This window comes from Anomaloglossus baeobatrachus, chromosome 1, assembly GCF_048569485.1.
Source record: "Anomaloglossus baeobatrachus isolate aAnoBae1 chromosome 1, aAnoBae1.hap1, whole genome shotgun sequence".
NCBI classification, from domain to species: Eukaryota; Metazoa; Chordata; class Amphibia; order Anura; family Aromobatidae; genus Anomaloglossus; species Anomaloglossus baeobatrachus.
This window is the reverse complement of record NC_134353.1, coordinates 969,080,611-969,107,368: the sequence shown is the minus strand read 5'-3', so window position 1 is coordinate 969,107,368 and position 26,758 is coordinate 969,080,611. Positions and strand designations below refer to the sequence as shown.

General features: G+C 49.0%; 1 pseudogene; it reads right to left on the bottom strand.

Annotated features, from left to right (window-relative positions):
- The window catches only part of LOC142264639 (uncharacterized), a 238,957-nt pseudogene that overhangs the window by 151,975 nt on the left and 60,224 nt on the right, over window positions 1–26,758 (bottom strand).

Below are 26,758 nucleotides of genomic sequence, written 5' to 3'. Positions count from 1 at the left end.
ACTCCTCAAGTGGAGGTGAAGGCTTTGCCCCCTCCTGGGATCCCCAGGGGTCCTCTCAAAGGTACATGTGTGAGACCTGATCACTATGCGCCTGTGTAGTCACACCTCGGTCAGCCTTCTGGATTACCTGTTTGTACTGTCCCCAGCATGGGTGCAGTACTCAGTGGTGCCTGACCAGGTCAGGGGCGCCACAGTGCCATCAGCCCAGAACTGGCAGCAACCAGTGGACCCAGCTACAGCCATCAACTGTACGGAGAAATCTGACCAGAAGTCATCTTTATGGAAGAATTGTGACATAGAAACAAGGTCAAGTTACTCAACGATGAATGAAAACATAGGACGTGCGGGACAGAAACATGACAGCAGGTGCTCCACACTGCAGTCTAAATGTAAAATATTCGGCTGTAACAAAATCTAATTGTTCCCGAAGGTCTGCAGAGCGGTACAATGATGAGGGTCTTCAGAAGCAGCGATGTACCCTGGAGGGTCCTGCAGGTTTGTAGCTGCATTTCGGGACATGGAATTGGAGATTAAATCAAGATTAATGGTGTCCGCAATGCTGAAAAATCAAAGATATTTACCCATAATGTAATAACATCAAGAGCCTTCTGATCTGCTCCAAATATATTCTTCATCCACACAACGACCCCAAACATCCAACCAATGTCATTAAGGATTCCTTAGGGTGATGATCCACAGAGCCCCCATATCACATCATCACGTCTGTCTGGGACGAAGAGACAGAGGGATCCACACGAGCCTCATACACAGAAGATCTGGGCTCAGTTCTCCAAGATGTTTGGAACAACCTCCTGCAGAGCTCTTCCATAACCGGTGTACAAGTGATTAGAAATGATGGAGGCGATAGGCAGTCACTGAATACTCAAGATGGAGGCCATAGGTGGTCACAGAGCACTGAGGACATAGGCGATAGACGGTCACTGAATACTGAGGACAGAGGAGATGGGCGGTCACTGAATACTGAGGACAGAGGAGATGGGCGGTCACTGAATACTGAGGACAGAGGAGACGGGCGGTCACTGAATACTGAAGACGGAGGAGACAGGCGGTCACACAACACTGAGGACATAGGCGATGGACGGTCACTGAATACTGAGGATGGAGGAGACGGGCGGTCACTGAATACTGAAGATGGAGGCCATAGGTAGTCACAGAACACTGAGGACATAGGCGATGGACGGTCATTGAATACTGAGGATGGAGGCGTCAAGCGATCACTGAATACTGAGGACGGAGGAGACGGGCGGTCACTGAATACTGAGGATGGAGGAGACGGGCGGTCACCAAATACTGAGAATGGAGGAAATGAGCGGTCACTGAATACTGAGGACAGAGGAGACGGGTGGTCACCGAATACTGAGGATGGAGGTGATGGGAAGTTACTGAATACGGAGGATGGAGGAGACGGGCGGTCACTGAATACTGAGGATTGAGGAAATGAGCGGTCACTGAATACTGAGGATGGAGGAGACGGGCGGTCACTGAATACAGAGGAGACGGGCGGTCACTGAATGCTGAGGATGGAGGAGACGAGCGGTCACTGAATACTGAGGACAGAGGAGATGAGTGGTCACTGAATATAGGGGATGGAGGAGACGGGCGGTCACTGAATACTGAGGACAGAGGAGACGAGTGGTCACTGAATACTGAGGATGGAGGAGACGGGCGGTCAGCAGATACTGAGGACGGAGGAAACGAGTGGTCACTGAATACTAAGGACGGAGGAGACGGGCGGTCACTGAATACTGAGGACGGAGGAGACGGGCGGTCACTGAATACTGAGGACGCAGGAGACGGGCGGTCACTGAATACTGAGGACGGAGGACGGAGGAGACGGGCGGTCACTGAATACTGCTATGTGGTATATTTTTGAATTCTTCCTTCAGTTAAAATTTTGTAAATTAAATGTAAGGCTCCATCAGTAGAACATTCTCTGCACATATAGACAGGCAGATTTCAGACTAATAATGGTCCCCCGATCTGGCAGAGCAGCTCTGCTAATGAGAAACAAGGCAATAATATTCAGTGCCTTGTGAAAGTATTCGCCCCCTTGAATTTTTCAACCTTTTCCCACATTTCAGGCTTCACAAAGATAAAATGTGAATGTTCTGGTGAAGAATCTACAACAAGTGACACAATTGTGAAGAGGAAGGAAATTTATTGCTTATTTTACACTTTTATAATAAATAAATAACTGTAAATTGTGGCGTGCAATATTATTCATCCCCTGTAAGTGAATCCTTTGTAGCGCCCCCTTTTGCTGCGATTACAGCTGCAGTCGCTTGGGGTATGTGTCTATCAGTTTTGCACATGGAGAGGTGAAATTCTCGCCCATTCTTCCTTTGTAAACAGCTGGAGCTGAGTGAGGTTGGATGGAGGCGTTTGTGAACAGCAGTTTTCAGCTCTTTCCACAGGTTCTCGATTGGGTTCAGGTCTGGACGGTGACTTGGCCATTCTAACACCTGGACACGTTTATTTGTGAAGCATTACATTGTAGATTTTGCTTTATGTTTGGGATCATTGTCTTGTTGGAAGACAAATCTCCGTCCCAGTCTCAGGTCTTTTGCAGACTCCAACAGGTTTTCTTCAATAATGGTCCTGTATTTGGCTCCATCCATCTTCCCATCAATTTTACCCATCTTCACTGTCCCTGCTGAAGAGAAGCAGGCCCAAACCATGATAATGCCTCCACCATGTTTGACAGTGGGGATGGTGTGTTCAGGGTGATGAGCTGTGTTGCTGTTACATATCATTGTGCCCAAATAGTTTGGTTTTGGTTTCCTCTGAGCAGAGCACCTTCTTCCACATGTTTGGTGTCTCCAGGTGGCTTGTGGCAAACTTTAAACAACACTTTTTATGGATATCTTTGAGAAATGACTTTCTTCTTGCCACTCTTCCATAAAGGCCAGATTTGTGCGGTGTACGACTGATTGTTTCCTATGGACAGACTCTCCCACCTCAGCTGTAGATCTCTGCAGATCATCCAGAGGGATCATGGGCCTCTTGGCTGCGTCTCTGATCAGTCTTCTCCTTGTGTGAGATGACAGTTTGGATGGACGGCCGGGTCTTGGTAGATTTGCAGTGGTATGATGCTCCTTCCATTACAATATGCTCGCTTGCACAGTGCTTCTTGGGATGTTTAAAGTTGTGGAAATCTTTTTGTAACCAAATCCGGCTTTAAACTTCTCACCAACAGTATCATGGACCGGCCTGTTGTGTTCCTTGGTCTTCATGATGCTCTCTGTGCTTTACACAGAACACTGAGACTATCACAGAGCAGGGGCATTATACGGAGACTTGATTACACACAGGGGCTTATATTTATCATCATCAGTCATTTAGGACAACATTGCATCATTCAGAGATCCTCAAACTTCTGGAGTGAGTTTGCTGCACTGACAGTAAAGGGGGTGAATAATATTGCACGCCACAATTTTCAGTTATTTATTTTTAAAAAAAGTTTACAATAAGCAACAAATTTCGTTCATCTTCACAATTGTGTCACTTGTTGTTGATTCTTCACCAGAACATTAACATTTTATCTTTAAGTTTGAAACCCGAAATGTGGGAAAAGGTTGAAAAATTCAAGAGGGACGAATACTTTCACAAGGCACTGTATCATACATCATTTTTATTACCTTGTGATACAGGCCGGTGCTCTTCAGTGATGACATCCTCATACTGATCCTTGTGTCCTTCCAGATACTCCCACTCCTCCATGGAGAGAAAGACAGCGACGTCCTGACACCTTATAGGAACCTGACAACAAAGACACCGACATCACCCAGAATCCTCCAGTGCTTCCTGTATAATGTCCCAGCAGTCACCTCTCCCCTCATCACCCAGAATCCTCCAGTGCCTCCTGTATAATGTCCCAGCAGTCACCTCTCCCCTCATCACCCAGAATCCTCCAGTGCTTCCTGTATAATGTCCCAGCAGTCACCTCTCCCCTCATCACCCAGAATCCTCCAGTGCCTCCTGTATAATGTCCCAGCAGTCACCTCTCCCCTCATCACCCAGAATCCTCCAGTGCTTCCTGTATAATGTCCCAGCAGTCACCTCTCCCCTCATCACCCAGAATCCTCCAGTGCTTCCTGTATAATGTCCCAGCAGTCACCTCTCCCCTCATCACCCAGAATCCTCCAGTGCTTCCTGTATAATGTCCCAGCAGTCACCTCTCCCCTCATCACCCAGAATCCTCCAGTGCTTCCTGTATAATGTCCCAGCAGTCACCTCTCCCCTCATCACCCAGAATCCTCCAGTGCTTCCTGTATAATGTCCCAGCAGTCACCTCTCCCCTCATCACCCAGAATCCTCCAGTGCTTCCTGTATAATGTCCCAACAGTCACCTCTCCCCTCATCACCCAGAATCCTCCAGTGCTTCCTGTATAATGTCCCAGCAGTCACCTCTCCCCTCATCACCCAGAATCCTCCAGTGCTTCCTGTATAATGTCCCAGCAGTCACCTCTCCCCTCATCACCCAGAATCCTCCAGTGCTTCCTGTATAATGTCCCAGCAGTCACCTCTCCCCTCATCACCCAGAATCCTCCAGTGCTTCCTGTATAATGTCCCAGCAGTCACCTCTCCCCTCATCACCCAGAATCCTCCAGTGCTTCCTGTATAATGTCCCAACAGTCACCTCTCCCCTCATCACCCAGAATCCTCCAGTGCTTCCTGTATAATGTCCCAGCAGTCACCTCTCCCCTCATCACCCAGAATCCTCCAGTGCTTCCTGTATAATGTCCCAGCAGTCACCTCTCCCCTCATCACCCAGAATCCTCCAGTGCTTCCTGTATAATGTCCCAGCAGTCACCTCTCCCCTCATCACCCAGAATCCTCCAGTGTTTCCTGTATAATGTCCCAGCAGTCACCTCTCCCCTCATCACCCAGAATCCTCCAGTGCTCCCAGTATAATGTCCCAGCAGTCCCCTCTCCCCTCATCACCCAGAATCCTCCAGTGCTTCCTGTATAATGTCCCAGCAGTCACCTCTCCCCTCATCACCCAGAATCCTCCAGTGTTTCCTGTATAATGTCCCAGCAGTCACCTCTCCCCTCATCACCCAGAATCCTCCAGTGTTTCCTGTATAATGTCCCAGCAGTCACCTCTCCCCTCATCACCCAGAATCCTCCAGTGCTTCCTGTATAATGTCCCAGCAGTCACCTCTCCCCTCATCACCCAGAATCCTCCAGTGCTCCCAGTATAATGTCCCAGCAGTCACCTCTCCGCTCATCAACCAGAATCCTCCAGTGCTTCCTGTATAATGTCCCAGCAGTCACCTCTCCCCTCATCACCCAGAATCCTCCAGTGCCTCCTGTATAATGTCCCAGCAGTCACCTCTCCCCTCATCACCCAGAATCCTCCAGTGCTTCCTGTATAATGTCCCAGCAGTCACCTCTCCCCTCATCACCCAGAATCCTCCAGTGTTTCCTGTATAATGTCCCAGCAGTCACCTCTCCCCTCATCACCCAGAATCCTCCAGTGTTTCCTGTATAATGTACCAGCAGTCACCTCTCCCCTCATCACCCAGAATCCTCCAGTGTTTCCTGTATAATGTCCCAGCAGTCACCTCTCCCCTCATCACCCAGAATCCTCCAGTGCTCCCTGTATAATGTCCCAGCAGTCACCTCTCCCCTCATCACCCAGAATCCTCCAGTGCTCCCAGTATAATGTCCCAGCAGTCACCTCTCCGCTCATCACCCAGAATCCTCCAGTGCTTCCTGTATAATGCCCCAGCAGTCACCTCTCCCCTCATCACCCAGAATCCTCCAGTGCTTCCTGTATAATGTCCCAGCAGTCACTTCTCCCCTCATCACTCAGAATCCTCCAGTGTTTCCTGTATAATGTCCCAGCAGTCACCTCTCCCCTCATCACCCAGAATCCTCCAGTGTTTCCTGTATAATGTCCCAGCAGTCACCTCTCCCCTCATCACCTAGAATCCTCCAGTGTTTCCTGTATAATGTACCAGCAGTCACCTCTCCCCTCATCACCCAGAATCCTCCAGTGTGTGAGGAAAGAGTTAACCTTTTTCATTGACTTAGAAAATAATAGAAATTCATTCTCCCTGGCAAGACCGAACCAGACTTATTTGCGTAATAAACTATGAGACCAACTTCAAGGACGCAGAATGTTTTGACTTAGAGACGACTGAAAAACATTCTTGTTATGGAAAAAGAAACGTCATAGACTGTTATGGGAGTATAAGTCATTATATTAATTTCTCTTGCTGGGAATATGCAATCCACGCCTTAATGAATGTAGATTAATGAATATGTATGTTGCATAGTTACGCCCTAATCAACTTTGTATAACTTTGAAATGTAAACAAAATAATACAGTCTTTCTATTCGGAGCCGCACATCTCCAGTCTTATGTGTATAACGGCGTTCGCTTGTTTTCATTGAGAGCTGGAATAGCCGAGGGGGGGTCACCGGTACCCTCTCTGCATTCGGACATCGCTGGCAACAGCTGTGACCGTTAGGTCAACCTAACATTATCTGGCGCCCGAAAAGCAGGGACCCGTGTTTCTAATCCCAGGACGCAGTGGACTGTCTTGCCAAGCCGAGGGGGAGGTGACCAGACGTGGGGACCAGAAACACCTGGCCAGGTAAGAGTTGAACCTTATTCTTCTCTTTATGCTCCCCACATCTGATCTCCCCTCTCCTCAACGCGCAAAATGGTACACTGTGAGTAGATACTGGGTTATTGGTGGGTTTCCACTGAACTCTGAGAGAGCCTTGCCAGCTGATGTTTTCTGTGCCTTGTTTGGTTGTTTGTTTGCTTGTTTCTCTGCCTCTCCGTGTGTCGCGTGTCTGCTCTCCTGTGCTTTTCTTCTGTGCTGTTGTCTTTGTTGGTTGTTATAGATCCCATACATCAGTGAGTGTTGAAAGGGAATAGTGTACCTGGTCTGTCCAATGGATGTGATATTCACTGCCCTAGTGTTAGTGGGAATAGCCCTGTTTGCCATTGCCATCGGATATAGAGTGTATCTCTGTTACAAGAAGGGCAACCCAGCGCCATTCAACATTCTCAGCCCCCTCTGAAGTTAGGACACCACCTTTCAGTAGGAATACAAATAAGGAGTTAGTCTCTGGGTACTTCCAGGAAAGGTGGTTCTAGACCTCACCTTAGGTAGGAATACAAAAGGAGTTAGTCTCTGAGTATCTCCAGGATAGGTAGGTTTAGTCCAAAGGACGTTCAAGGGTCTAAAAGCTGAAGAAGATAGAAGAAGAAGAATGGGGCAAGGAATATCAAAAGACAGAAGAGCTGGATGCACCCTGCAACATCTCATTACGTGTTATCATGGCAAAAGAACAGCCAGTCAGTCCAAGGAAGTTTTTTAAGACATTTAGATTGAAGGGGAAGGATCAATTGGACCCCAACAAATGGGACACAATAACAGCTACTAGAGCAGGAGTGATAGCAGATAAATCATGGACTAAACTGGTCAGAACTCTTTCTGACATTGCAAAAACAGCCCACGATCAAGGTTGGATATACCATGAAGAATCAGACACATGGGAAGAAGCTGGGAAGAAGGTTAATAAGGAACAGCAGCTTCCTCCGTACCTGTCAGCTACTCCTGGAACAGCTCCCAGAATAACAGGATCCGCGGGATGGACCTGCACAAACTGTGGCCAACAAAATCCGGACTGGAGTGAAACATGCCTAGCCTGTGGAGCCCCACAGCACAAGCTACAAGCCACAGCACCAGTGCCTCTTTATCCCGTAGTGGAAAGAAGAGTCCTGATAAGACTCAATCTTGTCTGCGCCCAGGAGCAAAGAACTAAGGGCACAATGGGACCATTGCATCAAGGTCATGTGGAGAATGTCAGCTCATTTTACTACAGATTGATGCAGTCATTCGCAGATGAAGGGCTGGACTTACAAGCGGGTGCAATACGTCGCCTGATGGTAAGATCCTTTATGGATGGAATACATGCACCTCTGGCAGAAAGATTGAAAGTGTGCTGCCCAGAATGCAGAAACATGGAAGACATAGATCTTCTAGTCAACAAAGCAAGTGGCTTAGAAACCGACGCAAAGGATAAAAGGAGCAACAAGAAAGTTGTCATAGCAGCAGTGGACGGTCAGCCAGAAGGTACAAGAAGGAAGGCACCGACCTGCTACTATTGTGGAGTCAGAGGACATGTGATCAGAGACTGTAGAAAGAAGAAGAGGGACACTCAAAACCGACCCGAGAGTCAGGAGGAGAAGACTGCCTGACTTGTGGCAGCACGGGATAGGGATGCCAGAGGTCCATTTAAACATGTCCCCCTTCACATTGGCAACAAGGAAATAAGAGCTTTGGTGGACTCAGGAGCCTCACGCTCCTGAACCCCAGGAACCTAGTGCCTGAAGGATCCATCTCATCTGAAGCTACTGTAGTATCCGGATTTGATGGACAAGCCCAGATAATCCCAATAACACATCCACTGAAGGTGAAACTGGGACCACACATGTTCGTGTCTAAATTCTTAGTGTCCCCCCTGGGTGGAGATGCCCTAGTGGGAGCTGATCTACTATCAAGACTACAAGCTCAGATTGTCTACAATGAAGATGGATCTGCTATTCTGCAAATTCCAGAAGATATCCCAGAAGAAATCCTGTGCACTCTCCAGATGATAGAAGACCGACCAGAATCTGAAGTTACACATGAAGTAAACACGGACCCAATACTTCTACAAGTTCCTGCAAAACTCTGGTCCACATCAAAAACTGACCTCGGCACACTACCCGTGCCCACAGTAAAAGTTTCAGTCAAGCCTGGAATTACGCCACCGCAGCTGAGACAATCCCCCCTCCCGCAGTACATCTACCAGTACGTGGATGATTTACTACTGTGCTGCCCTAGTGAAGAGGAATGCTTACCTTTCTGGCAGAAGTAGGATGCAAAGCAAGCAGAGATAAATGCAGACGGTGGATTCCCAATGCGTCACTACTCATGCAACCGCTGTATGATTGCACAAAGAATGTTCCTTTTTCCCTTACAGAAGAAGCTTGATAAAACTTTCAAAAGCTCAAGGAACTAGTGATTGATGCATCTGCTCTGGCACTACCAAACGATGATCTCACCTTTAATCTGTTCGTAGCAGAGCTTCAAGGATTTGTCGTAGGAGTACTCACCCAGAAGACGGACAAACATCACATAATCGGGTACTACTCCTCTCAACTTGACGACGTCACAAAAGCAGCACCAACCTGTGTCCGTGCCGTTACAGCAGTTTCAAATATACTGCAGAAAGCATCTGAAATCTCACTCGATTTCCCGACTACCATCCTTACCAGCCATGACATCTATGCTGTTCTCAATCAAGTGCAGCTGAAACACCTCTCCATGGCAAGACAAGTCAGACTTCAGTGCACGCTGTAGCTACCCCCCAAACATCTCATTTGCTCGAGTTACAAGTCTAAACCTTGCTGATCTGCTGATCTTTACAAGTTTAGAAGGGGGGACAGAAGAGAGTGACAGAAGAGAGGACAGAAGAGAGTGACAAACGTACCAGCGCACCATTTGATCATGATTGTCAGGAACTCATTGAACATGAGGCAAAGCCCCTGCACAATATTCAGACAACACCGCTTACAAATCCAGACTTTGAACTTTTTGTGGATGGTAGCAGATATGCTGATGAAGCAGGCAAGTTCCACACTGGATTTGCAGTAGTGACTCTATATGCAGTCTTAGCCAAACAACCGCTACCTCCACGCATATCTGCTCAAGAAGCAGAACTTCTTGCTCTCATCTGGGCAATTGAGTTTCTGGAAGAACGAACAGCGAATATCTACACGGACTCAGCCTATGCACACGGCATTGTGCACGATTTTGGCACTATCTGGCAGACTAGAGGATTCCTCACAGCAACAGGAAATCCCATCAGGCATGGAGCCTCAGTGAAGAAACTAATGGAAGTAGCCTTGATACCAAAACAGCTAGCAATCATAAAGGTTGCTGCCCACACCAAGGCTCAAACACCCGAGGCAAGGGGAAATCGCTTGGCCGATCAAACAGCAAAACAAGCCGCCTTACTCCCTTTGAAGGAGACGGAAACAGTGTCAACGACGGAGGAAGAAATGCAGAACCTCTTTGAGACACAAGAAAATGCCTCTGAGGAAGAAAAGGCCGGATGGCGGGCCAAGGGGGCAGAAAAGGTGGAGGGGATTTGGCGCCTAAACGGACTTCCCGTCCTGCCACGCAGTTGGTTCCCTGCCATTTTCCAAGTACTCCACTATCCCACACACAGTAGCACAAACTCAATCATGAACCAGATGCAACCATATTGGATAGCCCCCGGCTTCAGACAATACGCCTCCCAGAGAATAAAAGCTTGTCACATCTGTCAACAACACAATCCAGGCCAGCTAACTAAAACCCCGCAAAGACACATGCCAAAGACGTTTGCCCCATTCCAAAGAGTACAAATAGACTATATACAGTTGCCAAAACATGGCATCTACGAGTTTGTACTTGTCTGTGTAGACCTCTTCTCAGGATGGCCAGAGGCCTACCCTGTCAGTTCAGCCACAGCCCGAATTACCGCAAAGAAATTGGCCTGTGAGCTGGTGCCTCGGTTTGGACTCCCTGAAGTCATAGAGTCAGACCGAGGTACTCATTTCACTGGACAAGTTTTCCAGAACACCTGTGCCCTGTTAGGCATGCAGTCAGCCTTACACACGCCTTACCACCCACAGTCATCAGGGAAAGAGTAAAGGTTAAATGGGACTTTAAAGCTCAAACTAGCCAAGGCAGTGGAGGAGACTGGTAGACCATGGACAGAATGTCTCCCCATAGCTCTTTACTCTATAAGGACTACCCCGCAGGGAAAGCACAGGCTCTCACCCTTTGAAATACTCTTTGGTAGTGCACCCAGATTAGGATGCTACTTCCCACAGGAGTTACACCTGCAATGTGATAGCCTAACGTCTTATGTTGTTTCCCTGCAGAAGAGACTAACTGAAACCCACCAATGGGTCTACTCTTCTCTACCTGATCCTGATTCCGTTCCAGGAACCCACTCTCTAAAGCCTGGCGACCGGGTCCACCTAAAGAAGCACGTGAAAAAGACCCTTGAGCCACGATTCGAAGGGCCTTTGACTGTCCAGCTGACCACTCCAACCTCCGTCAAACTTGAGGGGAGATCGACATGGGTCCATGCCAGCCACTGCAAGAAGGCCTAATACTGCTGATAAGTATTTCTATGTGTATTCCCTTTTTGGGGCCTTCTACACCACGGCAGAATTCATTTGAGACCCATCATGAAGTGTTAGCTGAAAAAACTTGAGATCACAGACTGCTTGATATGTACACACGCACTTGTGACAGCCTCTTCCATGCCATACTTAGCCATACCAGTCCCAATAAACAAAGTGTTTCAATGGGGAGGCTGTTACAACAGACTATCAGTGTTCCAAGTGTTACTCTGTTTACTAGTTGCTTATGTAGTGTTCAAGTTGCTAATGGCTTTGTTTTCCCGCTGCTTGAAGCAATGTAGATACAATGATTATTCAGCACCCGTATGAAATCACTAATATGTCTTTTTCTCTTCTCTACTCTTTCCTCTAGAAATCACCTTGGCGTATCATGATGAGACTCCTATCGAGAGGCATGCAGGCAGTCCTGGGTGACGGATGTGAGACGACACACCCTGAGCAACCCGCGGCTCAGAAAGTATCTGGAGGCTAGCCTGCTTTCTCTATAGTCCACAGCTTCTCGATGGCCCCCTGTCCATCAATCATGCCAATAGGGGGGATTGTGAGGAAAGAGTTAACCTTTTTCACTGACTTAGAAAATAATAGAAATTCATTCTCCCTGGCAATACCAAACCAGACTTATTTGTGTAATAAACTGTGAGACCAACTTCAAGGACGCAGAATGTTTTGACTTAGAGACGACTGAAAAACATTCTTGTTATGGAAAAAGAAACGTCATAGACTGTTATGGGAGTATAAGTCATTATATTAATTTCTCTTGCTGGGAATATGCAATCCACGCCTTAATGAATGTAGATTAATGAATATGTATGTTGCATAGTTACGCCCTAATCAACTTTGTATAACTTTGAAATGTAAACAAAATAATACAGTCTTTCTATTCGGAGCCGCACATCTCCAGTCTTATGTGTATAACGGCGTTCGCTTGTTTTCATTGAGAGCTGGAATAGCCGAGGGGGGGTCACCGGTACCCTCTCTGCATTCGGACATCGCTGGCAACAGCTGTGACCGTTAGGTCAACCTAACAAGTGCTTCCTGTATAATGTCCCAGCAGTCACCTCTCCCCTCATCACCCAGAATCCTCCAGTGCTTCCTGTATAATGTCCCAGCAGTCACCTCTCCCCTCATCCCCCAGAATCCTCCAGTGCTCCCAGTATAATGTCCCAGCAGTCACCTCTCCGCTCATCACCCAGAATCCTCCAGTGTTTCCTGTATAATGTCCCAGCAGTCACCTCTCCCCTCATCACCCAGAATCCTCCAGTGCTCCCTGTATAATGTTACAGCAGTCACCTCTCCGGTCAGCAGCTCAATTATCTTGTTGCTGAGCTCTAGAATCTTCTTCTTGCTCCTCTCATGTATCGGGGGAGGGGCTGTGATGGGGCTCCGGCTCCGCCCTCCTGACTCCTGGAGATGGATGATGGGAGTCACACAGTCCCCCGGTGTCTTCCTCACTATTGTGTAATCCTGTGTATGGAAAGAGACAATTAAAGAAACCTGGTATCATGAAAACTTGATGGCTTTTTGGGCCAAAACATGATGCCAGGTCTCTATGAATTAACACAATAATCCTGACAGGAATGTGGAGGAGTTACCTCTCCGCTCAGCAGGGAGATGACCTCCAGGGAGAGGGTTAATAATCTTCTGCTGATCTCATTCTCATCCATCCTCGGGGATCATTCAGAAGGAGGATAACTGGATCATCTGCAGGGATCTCGTCCTGCCAGGGTCTATGATAGAGAAGATGGAAATCACAGGTGACGATATAATGTGTGAGATACAGAACTGCAATTACTGAGCAGTGAGAGGAACAGGGTCTTCGAGCCGTCATCACATGGATTTTAGCAGGATGTCCACCTGGATGCGGTATCAATATTCCAGAAGTCAGTAACCTTATAAGAAACCTATGAGTGGAATGAATAATCTCCTTTTACTGAGCTCACACATTAGGTTTGCAGGAATTTTTGGACCATCTGCTTCAAAATTGTTGGCTTAAAATTTTATTCTAGAATAATGATAATGCCAAGTTTCGCACCAAACATTTCATCCTAAATTAACTGTGACCAATTTTGCCCGGAATTTAAAGTTGGTATTGTGGAGACACGGGGCTCAGTGGGTGCTCTCGTCCACTAAAACCCGCCGCCTTTAGAAAGACAGCATGGCTCAGGGCTCATCCCAACTGAACGCCGGCCTCCTTAACCGTGGGCGGAACACTACTCAGACAACACAGGGTGAGGGAACCACAATAATTAGACTTTATTGGATCCCCAAACAATTAACGGCACATAACACATTACCAGCAAAACACACAAATGGAACAGGCAACAGAGTCTCCCCCTTCCGCTGGCTCACCAGGGATTAGAATGTCCGTGCCTCAGAGCTTCCAGGGCTATTTACTTCAATCCAGCAGCACCCCGCTTTTGGCGGGAACCCACCGAGAAAGGAATAATGCCAGATTTAGGAGGCTGTCTGAGGTCTGCAAAGTCTGTAACAGGTGACTGAACTGTCCCAACCTGAGTGTCCTCCTTAGGTATTCCTGGTATGATGATACAATCCTGGCAGCCGGGGTCGAAATCCCTAGACTGTGGATATGGTCTCCAACTGGAACCGGAGTCCCTAGATTGAAGCCATAAGATATCCTGATCCTCTAGTCAGCTCCGAAGAGCTTAGACTGGATCCATCAGCATCCATCAACCTTCATCCACCCTGGTGGCTTAAAGAAGTCCCTTTTATAGCCACAGCCTTCCACTTAGATACACTGCGTCCTCATCGATTGGTTGGACAAGAGCGCCTCTCCCAATGGATGAATCTCAAGCTGCATGGACAATGTTCATCCAAATGATGTCTACAGAAAGACTGAGGGTATACATGTAGTCTGGGAGTCACCGACTAGACAATGGCTACTAAGGTAATCACATTAGCAATACACAACTACAATACAATGATTAATGAAAGAGTCTGGAGAAACAATACGTCTGGCTTTCAGTGGCCAACACAATTACATGAGTCAACAAGAGTCTTGTAGAAACAATGAGGGACTTATCCCCCGTCTATAAACAATCTATCATCCTGTCTGGCTGAATTTTAAGAAACTTTAACCCATGAGAGTCCATGTCGTCACAGGTATGATAGAATTGTAGCAATGTCCCCAACTGAACTGAAAGAGTCCCCCATGGTCTGCTGTCCACCAACGTCTAACAAGTCTTTTATACCAGGTTAGCTGGAGATTTCTCGGAAGTTTAGGATGGGGCAGCAAACTCATGGAGCAGATAAATGTTTAAATAATAAACGATCGTAATCACGACCAGGTAACAATGTCAGACAAGTGATTCTATAGGACGAGTATCAGGAATGAAGCGGGTGAAGAGTGATGGCTTCATGGTGACCTCGCACCGGGGTTACACAGGTATCTGAGGTGTAGCCCTTCAACGTTCATCACACAAATGATACAAATTATTCTGGATACAAGAATCCATAAAGTTTGTCATTGAAATTGTAAATAAAGATTTAATCAAATTAACAAATCTATTTTTCTCCGGCTAATTATGAATTTGAGCTCGTGCCAATGTCGAGCTGCTACTAAAGTATTCATTTCCTTTGATCTTGGTAAACCCTTTTTAGGTTTTGAATCTCTGCTCCTCTTTTTTGTCGGATCGTTGAATCAGCAATCGATCGCCATCTTATGTTACACAGTATTTTTTTTTTTTTCTCACAAACACGATTTCACACACAATGAACGAGCGTGTGTGGACACAGGTTAATTGCTCAACCCATTCACAATACCCTATTACCATGAACCAGTGGTCATCAGCGTTAGAATCTGACAGATGCGGACAGTGTGAATGGGCGCTTACCCAGGACCACAGCCCTTCACAGCTCCTGCTATACCCTGGTATGGAGCATGACATGTAGGATATCAAGCATACGCTCTTCACCATATCATCATCATGCGGCTCTCAAGACCTCACTGCAAGGATATTTTACTATTGTTGATGTACAGATAAAAAAGATGTCAGAAATGTAGTCACACTGACGTTGCCGTATACTGTCTAATCACTGGTTTAGACGCCGATCCCTATATAAACGCTTGGACTGAGCCGAACCGCCTCACTTTGTCTTAATATTAATAAACTACTTAAAGTGCTAAAGAGAGAGGTGTGTGCTGGTCCGGCATACTAAGGGAAGCTGACAGGTAGGAGGAGGCCCATACCCGTCCAGGGGCCACGGATTACTCCCCTGCCACTTACTCATCTCTTCTAATTAAAGCGCTCCAATCACCAGGATTTTCCTGCATGACACTGAGTCTATACATACCTTTGTAGCGCCCCTGAAGCCATCAGGGAGCTACAAAGCTACAAGGTTCTGCATCCCCACAAGGATGCAGAACCTACCCTCTAGGGCCCCGGAAGACCAGTGCCGGTCACACACAAACACTCCAGGTAATCCCAGTATTCCCCAACAACCCCCCCATACAATGGTACAAGGCTAGGGTCGGACCAATGGATGGCCGCCTAGAGGTGGAGCCAGTCCAGTCCATTACTTGACCAGGTGGGAGAGGCGAACTGTGGAGAGTAGTGAGTCATAGTTGAGCAGTGAAGGCGGATGTGAGGAGACGTACCGACATGGAGTTGACAGTACTTGCCAGTGGAGTATGGTGGAGTACTCCTGGAAGTACACACCAAAGGAGTACAAGACCCTAGGACAGGCATAAAGCTCCAGGCAAACCTGATAATACCTGCACAGCGAGGGGACCATCAAGAACCTCGCTGACCCTAAAAATCCGAGACTCCGTAGCAAAGAGAGAGCCGGGGACAGGACCAGAGACCCCAACCCCACAGGGTTCACGCTACCGTCATATGGACAGCAGTGGAAATACCACCGGACGGGGACCCACAGTTGCTCTATGCCACGGGGACCCACCAACCAGACACAGGTGCAGGGGCAGAAGGTACTAGATTACTACACTGGCACTGGGACAAAGGGGACCTAAAGGTGAAACCAGCCGGCCTCGGGTGACCAGTTACCACCAGAAAGTGAGTAAAGAACGAGTTGCACTGAACCCCTTGTGTGGACTACCTTCTTCCGACACCGTCATTACAACTACCCTCTGGGGCCCACCATCCAGGCTGCCACTAACTCCAGCCCCAGTAGTAGACATTGTGCAGCGGCTCCATCCACATAGCTGCAAAACTGCAAGTGTCGTCATGTATAAACACTAATCTAATCCTCTGTAAATATATCCCCTTTACAAAAAGGGCCCAGGGCACGGAACCGGGAAACGGCCACCAAAGTGACATTTCCCAGATATACACCGCCCAGGACCGATTACCCCATAACCCTGGCCGTGACACCTTTAGTTGTCAGATTGGATGTATAGTTATTGAAATATAGTCAAGTAAAGTTACAGAAATGTACAGCTTTTTGATTGGCTGCATTTCTAACACGCCCCTATCACGTGACAGAAATGACTCATACCTGGAAGGAGCCCATACAATCTAACATCAACAGAGGCCAGGCAGCAGACAGGGGCAGGAATAGAGAGCAAATCCCGACTCACATATTAGCTATTCGGGAACTACTGCTGCCAATCAAAAAGCAGTACATTTCTGTAACTTTAGATTAGATGGTAAGCTTTCGAGCAGGGCCCTCATTCCTACTGGAGCTGTTGAATTATGTACTATTTTGGTTTGTTTTTGTCTATACAACCGCCCACCAGATTGTAAAGTGCTGCGGAATATGTCGGCGCTATATAAATAAACTTTATTATTATTATTAACTTTACTTGACTATATTTCAAAAACTATACATCAAATCTGACAACTAAAGGACCAATGGATCCTGTATCTAATGTTCCAAGCACATCTACAAGACGTCACCAACCACGACCGATGGATCCTGTATCTAAGGCCCCGATCACATCTACAAGACGTCACCAACCACGACCGATGGATCCTGTATCTAAGGCTCCGATCACATCTACAAGACGTCACCAACCTCGAGCGATGGATCCTGTAACTGAGGCTCCGATCACATCTACAAGACGTCACCAACCTCGAGCGATGGATCCTGTAACTGAGGCTCCGATCACATCTACAAGACGTCACCAACCACGAGCGATGCATCCTGTAACTAAGGCCCCGATCACATCTACAAGACGTCACCGACCACGACCGATGGATCCTGTAACTAAGGCTCCGATCACATCTACAAGACGTCACCAACCACGAGCGATGGATCCTGTAACTAAGACCCCGATCACATCTACAAGACGTCACCAACCACGAGCGATGGATCCTGTAACTAAGACCCCGATCACATCTACAAGACGTCACCAACCACGAGCGATGCATCCTGTAACTAAGGCTCTGATCACATCTACAAGACGTCACCAACCACGAGCGATGGATCCTGTAACTAAGGCTCCGATCACATCTACAAGACGTCACCAACCACGAGCGATGGATCCTGTAACTAAGGCTCCCATTACATCTACAAGACGTCACCAACCACGAGCGATGGATCCTGTAACTAAGGCTCCGATCACATCTACAAGACGTCACCAACCACGAGCAATGGATCCTGTAACTAAGGCTCTGATCACATCTACAAGACGTCACCGACCACGAGCGATGGATCCTGTAACTAAGGCCCCGATCACATCTACAAGACGTCACCAACCATGACCGATGGGTCCTGTAACTAAGGCCCCGATCACATCTACAAGACGTCACCAACCACGAGCGATGCATCCTGTAACTAAGGCTCCGATCACATCTACAAGACGTCACCAACCACGAGCGATGCATCCTGTAACTAAGGCTCCGATCACATCTACAAGACGTCACCAACCACGAGCGATGCATCCTGTAACTAAGGCTCCGATCACATCTACAAGACGTCACCAACCACGAGCGATGCATCCTGTAACTAAGGCCCCGATCACATCTACAAGACATCACCAACCACGAGCGATGCATCCTGTAACTAAGGCCCCGATCACATCTACAAGACGTCACCAACCACGAGCGATGGATCCTGTAACTAAGGCCCCGATCACATCTACAAGACGTCACCAACCACGACCGATGGATCCTGTAACTAAGGCCCCGATCACATCTACAAGACGTCACCAACCACGAGCGATGCATCCTGTAACTAAGGCTCCGATCACATCTACAAGACGTCACCAACCACGAGCGATGGATCCTGTAACTAAGGCTCCGATCACATCTACAAGACATCACCAACCACGAGCGATGGATCCTGTAACTAAGGCTCCGATCACTTCTACAAGACATCACCAACCACGACTGATGGATCCTGTAACTAAGGCGGGCTTTGCACACTGCGACATCGCAGGTGCGATGTCGGTGGGGTCAAATTGAAAATGACGCACTTCCGGCATCGCATGCGACATCGCAGTGTGTAAAGTCTCGATGATACGATTAACGAGCGCAAAAGCGTCGTAATCGTATCATCGGTGCAGCGTCGGCGTAATTCATAATTACGCTGACGCGACGGTCCGATGTTGTTCCTCGCTCCAGCGGCAGCACACATCGCTGTGTGTGAAGCCGCAGGAGCGAGGAACATCTCCTACCGGCGTCACCGCGGCTTCCGTAGGATATGCGGAAGGAAGGAGGTGGGCAGGATGTTTACATCCTGCCTATCTCCGCCCCTCCGCTCCTATTGGCCGCCTGCCGTGTGACGTCACAGTGACGCCGCACGACCCGCCCCCTTAACAAGGAGGCGGGTCGCCGGCCACAGGGACGTCGCACGGCAGGTGAGTGTGTGTGTGAAGCTGGCGTAGCGATAATTTTCGCTACGCCAGCTATCACCACATATCGCTGCTGCGACGGGGGCGGGGACTATCGCACTCGGCATCGCAGCATTGGCCTGCGATGTCGCAGTGTGCAAAGTGCCCCTTAGGCTCCGATCACATCTACAAGACGTCACCAACCACGAGCGATGGATCCTGTAACTAAGGCTCCGATCACATCTACAAGACGTCACCAACCACGAGCGATGGATCCTGTAACTAAGGCACCGATCACATCTACAAGACGTCACCAACCACGAGCGATGGATCCTGTAACTAAGGCCCCAATCACATCTACAAGACGTCACCAATCACGACCGATGGATCCTGTAACTAAGGCTCCGATCACATCTACAAGACATCACAAACCACGAGCGATGGATCCTGTAACTAAAGGCCACTTTACACGCTGCGACATCGCTCAAGCGATCTTGTTGGGGTCACGGAATTTGTGACGCACATCCGGCCGCCTTAGTGATGTCATTGCGTGTGACACCTCTGGAGACACGGGGCTCAGTGGGTGCTCTTGTCCGCTGGTCCAGCCGCCTTTAGAACAACAGCATGGCCCAGGGCTCATCGCAACTGAACGCCAGCCTCCTTAACCATGGGCGGAACACTACTCAGACAACACAGCGGCACATAACACATAACCAGCAAAACACACAAATGTAACAGGCAACAGAGTCTCACCCTTCCGCTGGCTCACCAGGGATTAGAATGTCCGTGCTTCAGAGCTTCCAGGGCTACTTACTCCAATCCAGCAGCACCCAGCTTTTGGCGGGCACCCACAGAGACTGGAATAATGCCAGATTTAGGAAGCTGGCTGAGGACTTCAAAGTCTGTACCAGGTGACTGGATTGTCCCAACCTGGGTTTCCTCCTTAAGTAGTCTCTGGTATAATGATATAATCCTGGTAGACTGAGTCGAAATCCCTAGACTGTGGATATGGTCTCCAATCGGAACCGGAGTCCCTAGATTGAAGCCATGTAGCCAAGTGATCCTCTAGTCGGAGCCAAAGTCCCTAGACTGAGTCTACAAGGTATCTTGGTCCTGATCCCCTAGCCAGCTCCTAAGAGCTTAGACTGAATCATGCACATCCAACAACCACTGGTGACTTTAAGAAATCCCTTTTATAGCCATAACCTTCCCTTAGGATAAACTGTGCCCTTATCGGATTGGTTGTACAAGGTTGCTTCTCTTATTGGATGAATTTCAAGCTGCATGGATAATGTTCATTTAAATGATGTGGATAGAAAGACTGAGGATATCTACATGTAATCTGAAAGTCACAGACTAGTCAATGGCTACTAAGGTAATTTACATTAGATTAGCAATACACAACTACATTACAATGATTGCTCCGAAGGGTCTGGTCCCAAACAATAGTTTAGCAAACATGAGATAACACACAGAAGAACAATACGTCTGGCTGAATTTTAAGTACCTTTAACCCATGCTAGGCACTGAGTGTCCATGTCGTCACAACACCTATGAGCGATTTTGAATCGTCGCAAAAACTTTCAAAATCGCTCATCGGTGACATGGCCCGCTATTCTCGATTATCGCTGCTGCTGCTTGTATGATGTAGTTCGGCGCTCCTGCGGCAGCACACATCGCTATTTGTGACACCGTAGGAACGAGGAACCTCACATTACCTGCGGCCGCCCGCAACGCGGAAGGAAGGAGGTGGGAGGGATGTTACGTCCTGCTCATTTCCACCTCTCCGCTTCTATTGGCTGGCCGATTAGTGACGTCGCTGTGACGCCGAACGAACCGCCCCCTTAGAAAGGAGGCAGTTTGCTGGTCACAGCGACATAGGTAGGCAGATAAGTAATGTGACCAGACTGAGCGATGTTGTGTGCCACAGGCAGCGATTTACACATGACGCACAATCGACGGGGGCGGGTACGCTCGCTAGCAATATCGGTACCGATATCGCAGCGTGTAAAGCGGCCTTAAAGCTCCGATCACATGTACAAGACGTCACCAACCACAACCAATGGATCCTGTAACTAAAGGGTACTTTACACGCTGCGATATCGGTACAGATATCGCTAGCGAGCGTACCCACCCCCATCGGTTGTGCGTGACGGGCAAATCGCTACCCGTGGCGCACAACATCGCTATCACCAGTCATACGGACTTACCTTCCCTGCGACGTCGCTCTGGACGGCGATCTGCCTCCTTTCTAAGGGGGCGGTTTGTGCGGAGTCACAGCGACGTCACATGGCAGCCGCCCAATAGCAGAGGTGGGGCGGAGATGAGCAGCCAGAACATGCCGCCCACCTCCTTCCTTCCTCATTGCTGGTGGAGGCAGGTAAAGAGATGTTCATTGTTCCTGCGGTGTCACACTTAGCGATGCAGCAGCAACGATATTTGGAAAAGGAGAAACGTGTCAACGAGCAACGATTTTTCACGTTTTTGCGCTCGTTGATCGTCACTCCTTGGTGTCACACGCTGCGATGTTACTAACGGCGTCGGATGTGCGTCACTAACGACGTAACCCCGGCGATATATCGTTAGCGATGTCTCGGCGTGTAAAGCACCCTTAAGGCTCCGATCACATATACGAGACGTCACCAACCACGACCGATGCATCCTGTAACTAAGGCCCCGATCACATCTACAAGACACCAACCACGACCGATGGATCCTATAACTAAGGGGTACTTTGCACACTACGACATCGCAAGCCAATGCTGCGATGCCGAGTGCGATAGTCCCCGCCCCGGTCGCAGCTGCGATATGTGGTGATAGCTGGCGTTGCGAAAATTATCGCTACGCCAGCTTCACATGCACTCACCTTGCCCTGCGACGTCGTTCTGGCCGGCGACCCGCCTCCTTATTAAGGGGGCAGGCCATGCGGCGTCATAGCGACGTCACACGGCAGGCGGCCAATAGAAGTGGAGGGGCGGAGATGAGCGGGACATAAACATCCCGCCCACCTCCTTCCTTCCGCATAGCCGACAGGACCCGCGGTGAAGGAGGTAGGAGATGTTCCTCGCTCCTGCGACTTCACATACAGCGATGTGTGCTGCCGCAGGAGCGAGGAACAACATCGGACCGTCGCAGCAAGGTAATCATGTTTTTCGCCGACGCTGCACCGATGATACGATTACGACGCTTTTACGCTCGTTAATCGTATCATCTAGGCTTTACACAGTACGATGTCGAGAGCGACGCCGGATGTGCGTCACTTTCGACATGACCCCACCGACATCGCACCTGCAATGTCATAGTGTGCAAAGTACCCCTAAGGCCCCAATCACATCTACAAGACGTCACCAACCACGTCAGATGTATGCTCAAACAAATGTGGAGACCACACAATGGAGTGATATAGTCCATACTATCTTTATTAGAAAAAAATCACAAACAATTAAAAAAGGAAAATGCACATGCACAGTTCCTCAAGGTAACATAGTTAAGGAGGACAATAAGAGAAGCCTCACAACGTGGGGACCAGGGCCAAAAGAAAAAAAGGTATGAATGACTGGATGTTATAAACAGTTGTACCCAAATGTAACAACAAGGTGCTTAGTACCAGTCATCAGTAAATGTACAAGTCCCCTCCTAGACAATATAAGACTGTGTCTAGGGGTGGAATATTCCTCTCATCTATCGGTACAAACGTATCCAAGGTTTAGCGGAGATAAGCCCAAAAACATACCAGTCCTTTAAGTAGGAGGGAACAGGTCCAAGGTCCAAGCCCAACAGCCGTTTCGGATCACCTTTCTCAAGGGACACCGCACGTTGCCGTGATCCCGCCTCACTCACCCTTAAATAGTGTGTATAATGATCCATCATCACGTCCAGCCGCCCCCACGTGCACACCCACAGACGTACTCCGGATATGACGTGCACAACGAACCGGCGGCAGGTGGTAGCATACCGCGCATGCGTCGGGGAAATTTCCCTGTGACATCATTCACGCATGCGCGGCGCCACCTATGTGCGCACCTGGAAGTCACGTTGAGAGACACGTGTTATGCAGTTATGGATGGGGTGATGGCAGCATAGGGGAGCCGAAAAAAACACCCACAGACACAAATAGCAGTAAATAGGGATCAGCACGATCCACAGTATGAACAGAAACCTGCTCAAATCATTGTCTGCTGCACCAACCAAGCAGTGTCATAGCATACATTGTACCTATCATGGCATATACAGTATTTAGTGCATACATTTCTCTAGAGCAGGTATATGCACATAAGTTATAGATACAGTATGTGCAAACTACCATACATACCACTTTCAGAACAAATAATTCCAATGCAGGGCAAATGACCTATGACACCGGGTAATACATAATGATCTAAATCATCAGTCATTGCACCAGCATAAGAAGAACAGCAGGCTACAATCAGGTTTTTAATGGCGAAATCCACATCTACGCAAAAATCATCAATTCAGATCCTGCTCCAGAATTTACATTCACAGTTGCATGGTAGTTTCATCAATCATAATTAAGGACCAGTATTCAGATCAAGGGTAGAGGGAGGATATGGGGATCAGTCAGACAAATCCTCAGATGGAATTCTGTTACGAAAACATATAGACAACATGCAATTAAAAGACAACATAATACCAGACGAAAAATAAAAAAACTAAAAAAAAAACAAACTGTAATATGCTGTAACTAAGGGGCACTTTGCACGCTGCGACATCGCAGGCCGATGCTGCGATGCCGAGTGCGATAGTCCCCGCCCCCGTCGCAGCAGCGATTTCCTTGTGATAGCTGCCGTAGCGAACATTATCGCTACGGCAGCTTCACATGGACTCACCTGCCCTGTGACCGTCGCTCTGGCCGGCGATCTGCCTCCTTCCTAAGGGGGCGGGTCGTGCGGCGTCATAGCGACGTCACACGGCAGGCGGCCAATAGCGGCAGAAGGGCGGAGATGAGCAGGATGTAAACATCCCGCCCACCTCCATCCTTCCGTAGAGCCGCCGGCGGCAGGTAAGGTGATGTTCCTCGCTCCAGCGGCTTCATACACAGCGGTGTGTGCTGCCGCAGTAATGAGGAACTACATCGTACCTGTCGCGGCACCGGCATTATGGAAATGTCGGTGAATGCAACGATGATACGATAACAACGTTTTTGCACTCGTTCATCGTATCATCTAGCATTTACACAGTACGATGTCGAAAGTGACGCCGGATGTGCGTCACTTTCGATTTGACCCCACCGACATCGCACGTGTGATGTCGCAACGTGCAAAGCCGCCCTAAGGCCCCGATCACAATTACAAGACATCACCAACCACGACCGATGGATCCTGTAACTAATGCCCCGATCACATCTACAAGACGCCACCAACCACGAGCGATGGATCCTGTAACTAAGCCTCCGATCACATCTACAAGACGTCACCAACCACGAGCGATGGATCCTATAACTAAGGCTCCGATCACATCTACAAGACGTCACCAACCACGAGCGATGGAACCTGTAACTAAGGCCCCGATCACATTTACAAGACATCACCAACCGCGAGCGATGGATCCTGTAACTAAGGCCCCGATCACATCTACAAGACGTCACCAACCACGAGCGATGGATCCTGTAACTAAGGCTCCGATCACATCTACAAGACATCACCAACCACGAGCGATGGATCCTGTAACTAAGGCTCCGATCACATCTACAAGACATCACCAACCACGACCGATGGATCCTGTAACTAAGGGCGGCTTTGCACACTACGACATCGCAGGTGCGATGTCGGTGGGGTCAAATCGAAAGTGACGCACATCCGGCGTCACTTGCGATGTCGTAGTGTGTAAATCCTAGATGATACGATGAACGAGCGCAAAAGCGTCATTATCGTATCATCGCTGCAGCCTCCGACATTTCCATAATGCCGATGCAGCGACAGGTGCGATGTTGTTCCTCGCTCCTGCGGCAGCACACATCGCTGTGTGTGAAGCCGCAGGAGCGAGGAACTTCACCTTACCTGCCTCCCGGCTGCAATGAGAAGGACGGAGGTGGGCGGGATGTTTACATCCTGCTCATCTCCGCCCCTCCACTTCAATTGGCCGCCTGCCGTGTGACGTCGCTGTGACGCCGCACGACCCACCCCCTTAGGAAGGAGGCGGGTCGCCGGCCAGAGGGACGTCGCACGGCAGGTATGTGCGTGTGAAACTGCCGTAGCGATAATAATCGCTACGGCAGCTTTCACTAGATATTGCACGTGCGACGGGGGCGGGACTATCGCTGCAGCATCGGTAACACATTGTTACCGATGTCGCAGCGTGCAAAGCCCGCCTAAGGCTCCGATCACATCTACAAGACGTCACCAACCACGAGCGATGGATCCTGTAACTAAGGCCCCGATCACATCTACAAGACGTCACCAACCACGAGCGATGGATCCTGTAACTAAGGCCCCGATCACATCTACAAGACGTCACCAACCACGAGCGATGGATCCTGTAACTAAGGCTCCGATCACATCTACAAGACGTCACCAACCACGAGCGATGGATCCTGTAACTAAGGCTCCGATCACATCTACAAGACGTCACCGACCACGACCGATGGATCCTGTAACTAAGGCCCCGATCACATCTACAAGACGTCACCAACCACGAGCGATGGATCCTGTAACTAAGGCTCCGATCACATCGACAAGATGTCACCAACCACGAGCGATGGATCCTGTAACTAAGGCTCCGATCACATCGACAAGACATCACCAACCACGAGCGATGGATCCTGTAACTAAGGCTCCGATCACATCTACAAGACGTCACCAACCACGAGCGATGGATCCTGTAACTAAGGCTCCGATCACATCTACAAGACGTCACCAACCACGAGCGATGGATCCTGTAACTAAGGCTCCGATCACATCTACAAGACGTCACCAACCACGAGCGATGGATCCTGTAACTAAGGCCCCGATCACATCTACAAGACGTCACCAACCACGAGCGATGGATCCTGTAACTGAGGCTCCGATCACATCTACAAGACATCACCAACCACAAGCGATGGATCCTGTAACTAAGGCTCCGATAACATCTACAAGACGTCACCAACCACGAGCGATGGATCCTGTAACTAAGGCTCCGATCACATCTACAAGACGTCACCAACCACGAGCGATGGATCCTGTAACTAAGGCCCCGATCACATCTACAAGATGTCACCAACCACGAGCGATGCATCCTGTAACTAAGGCTCCGATCACATCTACAAGACGTCACCAACCACGAGCGATGGATCCTGTAACTAAGGCGGGCTTTGCACGCTGCGACATCGGTAACAATGTGTTACCGATGCTGCAGCGATAGTCCCGCCCCCGTCGCACGTTCGATATATAGTGAAAGCTGCCGTAGCGATTATTATCGCTACGGCAGCTTTACACGCACATACCTGCCGTGCGACGTCCATCTGGCCGGCGTCCCGCCTCCTTCCTGAGGGGGCGGGTCGTGTGGCGTCACAGTGACGTCACACGGCAGGCGGCCAATTGAAGTGGAGGGGCGGAGATGAGCAGGATGTAAACATCCCGCCCACCTCCGTCCTTCTCATTGCAGCCGGGAGGCAGGTAAGGTGAAGTTCCTCGCTCCTGCGGCTTCACACACAGCGATGTGTGCGGCCGCAGGAACGAGGAACTACATCGTACCTGTCGCTCCATCGGCATTATGGAAATGTCGGAGGCTGCAGCGATGATACGATGACGACGATTTTGCGCTCGTTCATCGTATCATCT